An 11,310-nucleotide genomic window follows, 5' to 3' on the forward strand; every position below is an offset into this window, starting at 1 on the left:
GGCACATTAAATAAATTGTTGATTGATATTGATTGATTGATTGTTTGATTGTAGTATTGTTGCAGTTATTACTGATTTACTTATTTTAACTGGATGTGCTGTGTCTGTCCGTTCTTTGCGTTACATCGATGACAATGACGATGACGCTGGCGCCAGCCATCCGTCGTCGTCAAGTCGTCGTCATTATTGTCGAAATTCCGTCCTTCCTTGTATGGCCGCCCTTTCCGTGTTGCCACTGATCATCACGCTCTCTGTTGGCCTTCTTCACTGAAAGACCCTACTGGACGACTCGGTCGTTGGGCGCAGCGCCTTCAGGAGTACTCTTACTCAGTTAGCTACAAGTCTGGCCGCCTCCATCTGGGCGCGGACTGCTTGTCCCTCTACCCTGTTGACCAACCCGACGGATCAGACATCGAGCCTCGCCCCTGCGTCACGTCTATGTCTCTGTTTCTCCAGATTGGTGACGAACAACATCGTGATGCTCCCTTTCAATCGCTAATTGACTGGCTGGAGTCCGCACCTAACGACGCGTCACTGCGCATATTCGTCCTCGTGAATGGCACACTTTACCGTCGTAACGTCCAATCAGATGGCCCTGAGCTGCTTCTCGTTGTGCCTAAACATCTGCGTTCAACTGTCCTGCATGAGCTTCACGATGAACCAACCGCTGGTCACCTTGGCGTATATCGCACGTACGACCGTGTCCGGCGCCGCTTCTTTTGACGTGGTCTCGACCGGTTTGTTCGACGTTACGTGGCCTCCAGCGATAAATGCCAACGTCTGAAACGACCCCCTGCTGGACTACTTCAACCGCTCTCCATCCCGACCGAACCATTCTTCCGTGTTGGTTTAGACCTTCTCAGTCGTTTTCCTGAGTCAAAATCCGACAACAAGTGGGCCGCCGTTGCTATCGATTATGCGATCAGGTATGCAATCACTCGAGCGCTCCCCACCAGCACTGCTACTGACGTTGCCGATTTTTTGCTCCACGATGTTATTCTACATCATGGCGCCCTTCGCCAATTGCTCACAGATCGAGGTCGCGCATTTTTGACCCGAGTAATCGACTATCTTTGCGCTCATCCTCAACGCAACCTCTTTATTGACCCCTGCCTACTATCCCTAGACAAATGGCTTCACCGAGTGCCTAAATCGCACCCTACATAACATTATCATGCCATCGTCACTTGGCTACAACCTCGTCCTTAGCCTAATCCTCGTCGTAGGGCCAATAAAATTTAAAATTTTCACAGCAACGTTACTCAGATTCTAACTCGCACAACTGAGCCAATGTGCAGGGGCCTGGACATGGTAGCAAATGCACAGCTTTCACGCTGCGCAGCATTTTTCATGTCAATGTCGCCTTGAGGTCCATTCGCACAACCTTCTCAGATGTTAAAGATAAGCGAATAAAACCAAGAAAAACATTTGGGGATGCTAAAGCGTCGCCTTTAAGAGAAGAACGTAATAGCATTCATAGATACCTGACTGCTTGTCACGCTTCCCAGCAACTGCAGCTTTTTTTTCCCTCCATTTTCGCCTCCGCGCGCCGCTGCCGCGCATGCGCGGAGCGGAACGCCATCTGGGTAGTGTTGTTGCAAGGAACAAAGCTGGGCGCGCCGCTATATGAATGGTAAAAAGGCTGGAAAGGGGATTTGTGTTTGAGTTTCCGCAAAACAGAATTATGTTTTATCGTATATTCAAATTACAATCCAACGCTATCATGTCTGTAGGTTGTGTTCAAGGTGTACATTATGATTTTTCTTATGCATTTTACTTTGAGAAATTCAATTAGTTCACTATTGCCTCTGGGGGACCCGGAGTGCCTGCGTGGTTGTGTATGCGTGGTTTCGGAATCATTTTTCGCTCATAAGACGGTCGGCGCGGGCGCCGGATGTCGACACTGGTATTTTAGCGACACGGCGCCCTTAACGCTATCGCGTTAATAAGGACGTCTCAATCTCTGTCTAGGGCTGGCGCCCAGTTCAAAAGACCGCGTTGGGTAGTTCGGTCCGCTTCCACTAACCCTGCTTTGGCAGGGCTCGCGTGATAATTACGAAGTACGGTTAGTTAGGAATTATACACGGCTAAAAAAGCATGTACAATTTTGTAACCATGCAACATGCGTGAATTAAAACAATGGCTAAATGAATCGACGTTGAAGTGGCGTCAGCAAACTGCAGTATGCGTCAGTGGTTATTTTGCTATGCCCAAAATTGGTTTCAAAAAGCAAGAACACGCTAGTGAGAAATCTATACACCTGCTTCGTGCGAATGCTTCGGAGCCTCATGCAAGGCGGGTGTGCATTGTACGCAGAAGTGCAAGCCCAATGCGCAAAGTTTCAAGAAAGAAAAACAATTTCAGCGCCGGGGCGAAGCTTTTCTAGATTCTCAACACAACACGGTGAAGAAAACGTTAATGGCTGTAATGAAATGTTTACCCACTGTTAAAGAAAAAGCGTGGCCTAACGAGTTGGAACACTAACTAGGTCGGTCCCGTACCTCACTAACGAGATGACCTGAATTCACCTCTTATGATCATGAGTACCACAGCCCTTCAAGTCCTTTTATCTGCCAAAGAAAGGAGCTAGGGATGCAAGGCATCACAATCGCACCCTCTCCATAATGAAGACAACCTGAAAAAACAGTGAGGAAAGTAAAGTAAGAAAGCGGAACGAAACAAATTAAATGCGTGCAGGAGGAGAGTGGTATCACTTCTGTTTTTACCGCTACAAGTCCTTTGTTTTTCCCTCGCTAATCGAAGCCGAAGCGCCTCCCGCTGCTGCCCGATCGCAATTAGCGCCTTGTAAGGGGGTAGCGGTGAGTACAAACCACGTGCTTTGCGAAACGACAGGCCCTTCCCAGGAGCTTTCTTGTCTTCCCTCGAGGGGTCGCCTCTTGGAGCGCGGCTTACTTTCTACAGGCGGTCACTGGATGAGTTTCTCTTCCTCGGGCCTCATTTGGCCACGAAAGAGGGGCCACAGGGCAGCCCGCTGAGGTGCTCGGTGGTTTCAGTTCGAGCTCTACACTATCTCGAGAGGGATGACTGAAATAAAGAAAATCCTAAACTATCGATCTATTGCGTGAAACTTCGAAACAGCAATGTCAACTTTCGAGAACTGGTAAGCTGAAAGCTGCGATTATAAATGTATCTAATTACGTACAACTGCGACAGTATATATCCACCCGTCACATTTATTGCACAATGTCTTCGCACGCCGGTGCATGACCAACCCGCGCGTACGTCGAGAACTTGTGGTTTCGCTTAGTGGCGGGAAATCGGGACTCTGTACGCCTTCACACCCTCTCGTCTTCGTCATTCTCTTGATTCCAACTAACCGCCACAGTCTTCAGCGCATGCGCGTCTGTATTCCAAATAAAAAAATATTAGGTTGGCTTTTCCGCCTTATCTATCTACCTATCTACCTATCTCACCTTAAAAAATAATAGGTGAAAAACAGCATCTGAACTTAAGTACGGCGATTTCTCAAGGTCATAATATATTCGTGCAATACACGGTACAAGATTGTCACGTTGTAATGACGATGAAGAACGATGCAGTGTCAAAACTGTAAGTTATGAATTACATTTTTTATTGCGCGAACTTGTGCCCAGCAACACAAGTGACAGTGAAGCACAACGATCGCGGTGAGCAAGACTGGCGATCGTCGAGAATCCGACCTGCGGGTAAAGCGCATCGGCTATTTATCCTCAGGAGGCATAACGCTCAGAGGGCATAACTTTTAAGCCGGTTTTTATTACCGACTGGTATATTATGAACGTGAAAACACCACTTTTCGTTTGAATACCCCGGTTAAATGCTGGAGACAGCCTGTCCATGTAAATGGAGGAAGTAACCCTCTTTTCCTAATTGTTCGTGTCATAAAAACCGTTTTCATTGGCCAACAGACAAAGTTGATGATCTAAGATTGTGTGGTACGTTGGCTTCTTGATGCTGCGCCCTCTATTTTTTTTTTGACAACTCACAGTAATCGAAAGGTACTTGATGGTTGACTTTTGTTGCCTGTGAGGACACAATGGCCTAGACCGAATTTGGGGGAATTTTCACAAATTGCACCTGAGCTAATCTGAAAAAGAATAAAAGCAATGTACCGAATTGGGTACTGCGGTACCGAATTGTACATGAGCCATCAAAGGTTCCTGCGCGCCTTCCAGAAAGCACGACACTATTCGCGTCACGCATACATTCTGATTCCACAAGGCTTGGCAAGATAGGCAACAGATAAAATCAACCATAACATTCGAGAGCATTGCGATTCATGCAGGCACGCATGGCTCTGAACGATAACTCAAGTCGTTAGCGTGTGAAAAGCGCTCCCCGGAAAAAGAACGGGCGAATGAGAAGTAACGTACGCTTGTCAATGTTGTACCACGCGTACCGCTCGCGTGCGTGTGTGCGATCAATGAACGAGTATGCCACACGTAACAGACAAACCAGCATGACCACTCGCCCTGTATGAAAGCTTGCACGACAGAAAAATAGATAAACAAAAGTCGAATTCTGACGCAGCAATACCGTTGTCCGTCGTTTTAGCCAACGAAGTCGCACACAAACTCACGCAGCGCACTTTGGCCTAACTTCGAAAAACCGAGACAGACGAGCCGTCGCATTCGGTTCCAAGCACTTTACAGCAGACCACGAATGAACTGCTTGCAGTCATCGTTCAGACAAGGCGCACCGCCATTACTCAAGCCGACCGCACGCATCCCGCGCGACTACTCTGTAGTGCGTGAGCAAGCCACTGCCAAACCCGCTGACTTCGGGGAATGGGAGCGCGCAGCAGCATAACAATGGCGGTGTTCGGCGTCAATAAAACGATTCGGCTCCCGCAACTCGCCAGGAACACAACACTCGTCAAACAATCGAACCTTGCTCCGAGCCGGGGGATGTGTAGGCGACGCCCGGAGCAGGAGAACCGCGATTCCTTCCCTGCTAACAAAGGCAGGCTTCCCTGACATGCCCCGCAGCTACGAGGGGACGCCAGCCTACCCCACCCCACCGACGCCAGGTCGCGCTCTCTCCGCTGCCGATGCAGCCCCCCGAAAAAAATCAGCGCGCGTCTATGCGCAGATCTGTTGGCCGCCATGTTGTTTGAACGAAGCGCATTATCAGTATTCTTGAGTGCATTGTACTTGTCATTAAATATGAAGGTTCAAGGTCTGTTCTATTTGCGATACAGCCTAACTGTCGTATGTTTTTCCGATGAAACAAATGGCCTGTGGAAACTCATTTGGTTGTACTAATATAGTTTCTAAGGAGGAGGAGGAAAAAGAAGAAAGGAAAGGCAGGGAGGTCAACCAGACGCACGTCCGGTTTGCTACCCTACACGGGGGAAGGGGATTAAAGGGATGAAAAGAAAGGAGAGAGAGGGAAGAAAGTACTCGCAGTGATATAGTTTCTAAAATTTTGGACGAACACTGGTCGAGGGAGGTTTTAGAAAGTTGAGGTCTTCCTTTACGCTAGCGAACTGAGCAAGTTCGCCGTATACAGAGCATGACCTGCTGTTGCCTAAGTGCTCGTTCGTTCTTCTACATTTGCCATCGATTCGAGCAAGGCAAAGCTAAAATGATTGTGCGTGTGGGTGTGTGGAGGGGGGGGGGGGGGGGGGGGGGAGGCGAGTTGTATGGGCAAAAGAACAAGCCTGCGATGAACGATACCAACTTCTCAAGTATCATCGAATCAACCAGTCCACTCATACCTGTAGGTCGTGAACTTCTTGGAGGTCTGAAACTTATGACACAATTTCAAGCCGTGAGGCGTGTTTAGCGTAACGAGATCTGCTAGTTGAGCCGCTTGTAGCATTAATTATTTTGCGTTTTAGACTGAATCATTTCAAAAACTGATGTCAGTAGGTACAAACATTGCAACATATGCATCCTCATAGAAGGCATGCTGATAAGACGACATCAACGTATACGCAAAGTTCGTAACTTTAGCGCTAAGATTGCGATAAAGCTATATTTCCATCATTTTGGTTATTATTTGTTAAGTCTGGCACAGGTTGATGCAATCCTCTGAAGTGAAGTGCGTCATTATGGCTCACGAAAATTAAAATGAACAGTGGTTTGATTTCTTGTTGATAATAATTACCAGACCTCTTTTAATCCCGTGAAAACTCGACATGCTCAGATGCTGTCGCTCTTCCACAGAACAATGAGCACCTAGTTTTCATGTTCTACATTCACAAATCCAGGCTATAAGGAGGCAACGACGGACAGATTTTTTTCAAAGTGAGCCTTCACAGAATTGATCCATACATGGCGCTACTGACAGAATTGGTGACGGAAGAGGTTTCAAGTAAAGCGCACTGACTGAATGGTGCACGCACAAAGCAAAGGGACTTAACATCCGCGCTAAGCCTCGCGGCTAACCTCACTTCCTTCTTCCCGTTTCCCCTGAACGTCGCGTGATTTCATCTCTTTCCGCGCGATTTGTCAATTGTGCTCCTATGTGGATCCCACTTGTTGCTGTTTGATATTTCATACAACTGAGGCGAGTCCAGAGCACGTGCGCACACATAATTACCCCGGGCACTCGAGTCTCCACCTCAGCATTCTGAATCGCACTCGAACTGAGAAGACCAATACCCGGTCATAATTACTTGCGAAACTACGGAGTATAATAGAACGGTAGGAAATTGTACAATACATTTTGACATCGCTTAGAAATTCTGTGCCCACTTTACACCCCGCTCTCTCGTATTTTCTGACTGGCCCCATTTACAACCATATCAGTTTAAAGATTTCGGTGCTGGACTGCTCACTAAACAACCATAAAAGGCAAACGCTTAGTACCTGAACTCGGGCCAACAACACACTTGTAGCAGTATTGTCACGCTTTTTTTACTCCACCTTGATTCTTTATAAGAAAAAGTTCTGGCAACGTCCGGCACAGGTTAACTGCACATGAGACCAACTTTATTAAGCGCATATGCTAGCGTTTCACGAAAGGCTTAAAAAGATTGCGTACTGCAGGGAAAGTACTGACTTCGCCATTTCCCCATTCGTATTTTTGACGTCAGTTTACTGCATGTCAAAGTGGGATATGCAGCAAATATTTTCTCGTATTTGTTGTATGTGGTCAAATAAAAATAATACAGTATGATCCTTCACTATGAGGAATTTCTCAACCATGCAATTTCTAGAAGCCAAGTAATTTCACTAGATAGTTGTAGAAACAGGGGTTTCTAACCACCCGGTTTGGCAACACCGTCAGTTACCTGCCTTCATGGGTGCCAGTTATGAATTAGACAGCCAGCACTGTTCCAAATAATGGGCAACGGATCATAACTCTCAAAAGCTAATTCTAGTCATGCTGAAACTGTGCAACACATTAAGGAAATAACAGAAATTTATTCACGCTGGTGAAAGCTTTCAAAACGTCAAGCAATTCTTCTTTTCTTCGTCTTCTTCAATATCATCATCTTCTTGTTATTCTTATTCTTTGTACAACTGCCCATTGCAACTTGAGTGTAAAAGGTATACGCAGTGCCCGGCTCACAACGTGGCCCGCCATCACTGGAGTTTTTGCGGACGGCGGTCCTGCTTTTTCCATTCGCGCCATCTGCCAAAGTGTACCGACGCTGAGGCGGGGTACTGGGACGCTGTCCCCCCCACTGTAAATGGCATTCGTTCGGGACGCGAAGTGGCAGGAAAGTGCGAAGCAACTTGGCCGTCCTCGCTCGTCGTAAAATGTCCGAAGCCGGCGGTGCGATCCCTCCATTTCTATCCCATCGCACACTCCTCGGTTCGTCGCCGCTGACTCCACCCTCCCTAGTTTTGCGAAGCTCAGCAAAAACGTATACGATCGTGCAGAATGTCTGCAAGCGTCGCGAGTACACTGGCGCCCTGCAAGACACAGACGTGGGGGCCCACTCCAATAAGGTATCGCCACGTAAAGCGCGCATGCGCGCTCGCGCTCGCTCGCACGCACACGCACGCACGCACAGGGAGACTTTTATAAGAGCGCTATGCATCAGGGCGCTTGGCAGCGTGGCGGAAGAGGGCTTTATGCGGTCAGAGCGAATTACGATCGGGGATGACGCGCCCTCTATCGGTGCCGCGGCGCCCCGGACGAATGGCCCGGATTTGCGCTATGGGCCGGAAGCTGATCGGCCTACACTTTTGCGTGTGGGTCGGTATATGTATTATGGTCCGCGGGATTGGCGGGGGCGCTGTGGCGCTTCTCGAATTGCAGCGGCTGCCTCGCTGCCGCTCGGCGCCGAGCCGAGGTGTTCCCCACCGCTCCTGTGTCCCTCGAGGTTCTGAAACTGATAGCGTCGCTCCTGATCTTCTTTGTTCTGAAATGTCGAGGAAACACCTCGAAGCCAGAGCACTACGTCTGTCTAATGTAACCGTAACGTGGAAGCGAATAGGCAGCGAAAAGAAGTCACGCACGCGGGCAAGAAATAAATAATTATGAAACAGTGACGTTCTGATCTCCGCGCAGGATCCTTGTTCACACACATGCACACACGCACAAAAAAAAAGGTATGAATGGGTGAAGGCTTGGCGCAGTGATGACGCAGCACATGACGCAGTGTGATAGGCAAATTGCATTAATAGTGTAATTTCTGCATGAAATGGTGCAAATTAATCTATCATTACAGTTTCAATACAGTGCGCCACAGTATCCGCCATTTATGGTGGTTATTCATCTTGAAACTGCAGCGCACACACAAGAAACGAGGACAATAACGCAAAGGTAACAGACAGGCGCGAACTCGCAACTCAGTTTATTTTTGGAGGGAAATCTGTCTGTTACCTTTGCCTTATTGTCCTCGTTTCTTGTGTGTGCGCTGCAGTTTCAAGATGAATAGCTACCAGCTCGCCCAAATTTCAGTACTTTTACAGGAAACTATGTGCCGTGACTTTGTATTGACTAAAGATGAAGGCGTGGGATAAAGAATATTATCGTCACTAATATTCCTGCAGAATCTATAAGAAACTTGCAGCACCAGCGCACTGAACAGCGGACTCCATCTGAGTTATCGATATTCATGATTCCGATTCAGCAGTCTCCGCAAGTTCCGGCTTATCCGGTGTCTTGTATTTCCACGATATGTGCTACAGCTGAATCGATGGATGCTGATCTCGAAGGTGGGAGTTCTCTCAGTCCACTTTGAACAAAAGCGTTTGCTTCTTTCGCACTGATACGAAGCAGTAACATGAATCTAGGGCCGGCATCAAGTAGTCAGGTAACGAATTCGCAACGATATTCAGCAGTACTGTTCATCATCGGCGTACATCCTTTTAACTCGCTCGCTATAATAAATGGTTGGTACCCGGACTTGCAAACGGACCATGTCACCAATACAGGCCCAAAAGTCAAAATCACACGATTGTTTGTGTACCTATAGCCAGGTAGTTACCGTGGTCATCGCAGGGGATCCGCCTTCACCCTTAGCAACCAATCTCCTCGCCCATCCAGCACTGTCAAGTATACAAAGCTTTCTAAGAGATCAAACCCTGAACACGCCTGGTTCATTTTCTGCATTGATTCTTGCAGCTTACAAGCCCGTATCAGTTTCACATACACTTGTTACGAAGACGGCGTACAGATCTTACGAACGACACGAAACGCTCCTCCGCTCTACTTTTTTTACCAAGTTTGGCTGAAAATCAGCAAAGAACAACCTGGAAGTGCGGTCAACACCGCTAGCTTCACAACTTTCGCACGTTTCCTCTGAACGACGCTCAATCATAAAGCTACAACTTAACACGTGCGGCAACGTTTTACGTCTCGGTGGCTGAGTCCACTGACAGCTGCGACTTTCATTGCTGTGATTTTCTGGTGAAGCTTTTTTTTTTTCTTCCTATTGGTGAAGTGCATGTAGGCTGCTCTGTCGTATGCACATTTTGACATGATGTAGAAATTTATTCTCGAATTCTGAAGTGGCCAACTGTAAAGATTTTTTTTATTTTACAGGTGGCTGTTTCAAGAGAGAGAGAGATGAATATAGCTTAATGTACGAAATGCGGAGAGCAGGCCGGAGTATCCCATTCTCATGCTTCTACTCCGTGTAAGGAGTACGGTGATGGAGAGGGAAAAGCGTGAATGGGAGATCCGCATATGTAGCAGTGTTTATAGAAAAGCAGTTGGAAACTGGTTCATCGGATACGCTTTTGAAGCTCCCTAAGTCACTCGAAGTTTCCCCTTCTGCAAGGTGCGAGGAAGCCGTTTTCACCAGCGATTTTCTTTTCCATATCGTACTTTGCAGTTTCCCTAGTTACGGGACGGTAATGAAAAGTGCTTACAACGAGCGCATCACTATACGGACAAGCAGCAGGGAGTGTACCTTAAAAGCACGTTTAGTCTCGACAGTGTGTCGTCGTAACATGCACGTTCGTGTTAAATTTCGAAATTATGCGGTGGCGGATAATTTTCTTTATCGTTTGTAGTTTATTTTTTTCTTGGAAAAAAGATGGCTCTTAGTTCCTCTGCAAGTGAATAAAGTTTATTTCTTTCATTTATTCATTCTCATTCTCCTCAGTCTTTTTCTCCTCAAGAATGAGTTCATTGAGCTGTCGAATAATTGATACTTTTATTCTTGAGGATACGAGGGATGACAAGCACCATGAATTCGCCCAGGTTGAAAAATCAAGGGAAGCGAATCTCTTGTTCAGTTTTTGAGTGAATCCACTCCCCCTCCACATCGCACACTTGTTTGCCCAGGCTCCGTTTACGCCGTTTTATAAAGAAATAAATCGCACTCTCAGCGCATAGCCACGGATCTCGCTGGAGAAGAGGCAGCCTTTGACGAGCGTTATCGAATTACAGCGGCAGTTTAGGGCGTGTTGACAGCTCAAATTAATCTCACCCTTTGCCCGTCCCTCGCGTTATGGGCTTCTTTGTCTTTGCTAATCCGACTGTGTCAAAACAAAAGTTCGCCCTCGCGTGGTGGCGTCACTGTAGCTGACAAACGCAGCAGCATTTATTTTTATTTTTATTTTTTGCTGCGATTCTCGTTTAGCTTGTTTTGACGCCCCCTTTCCTGTTTGCGCAATGCGTTTCGCTATCGTGTCATTTCGCCTCGTCGTTTTCTCTTGTCTTTTTGCTTCTGACGCTCCTTTGTTCCTCGTATTGATTGCACCAGGCATTCTGCTTGCGAGCTGCAACAAATAATTGAAGTGAGCACAATTGAGATCAGCGGCGATATTAATGAGACCGCGGACGCCGGTGCTGAACATGTATAGATACGATAAGGAGGGGGGGGGGGGGGGGGGGATAAGTTGCTGCGATACTGGGATAAATGTGTCGAGATTTGCATTTTGCTTGCACGTGTGTTTG

This window comes from Dermacentor silvarum, chromosome 2 (assembly GCF_013339745.2).
Source record: "Dermacentor silvarum isolate Dsil-2018 chromosome 2, BIME_Dsil_1.4, whole genome shotgun sequence".
Lineage (NCBI taxonomy): Eukaryota > Metazoa > Arthropoda > Arachnida > Ixodida > Ixodidae > Dermacentor > Dermacentor silvarum.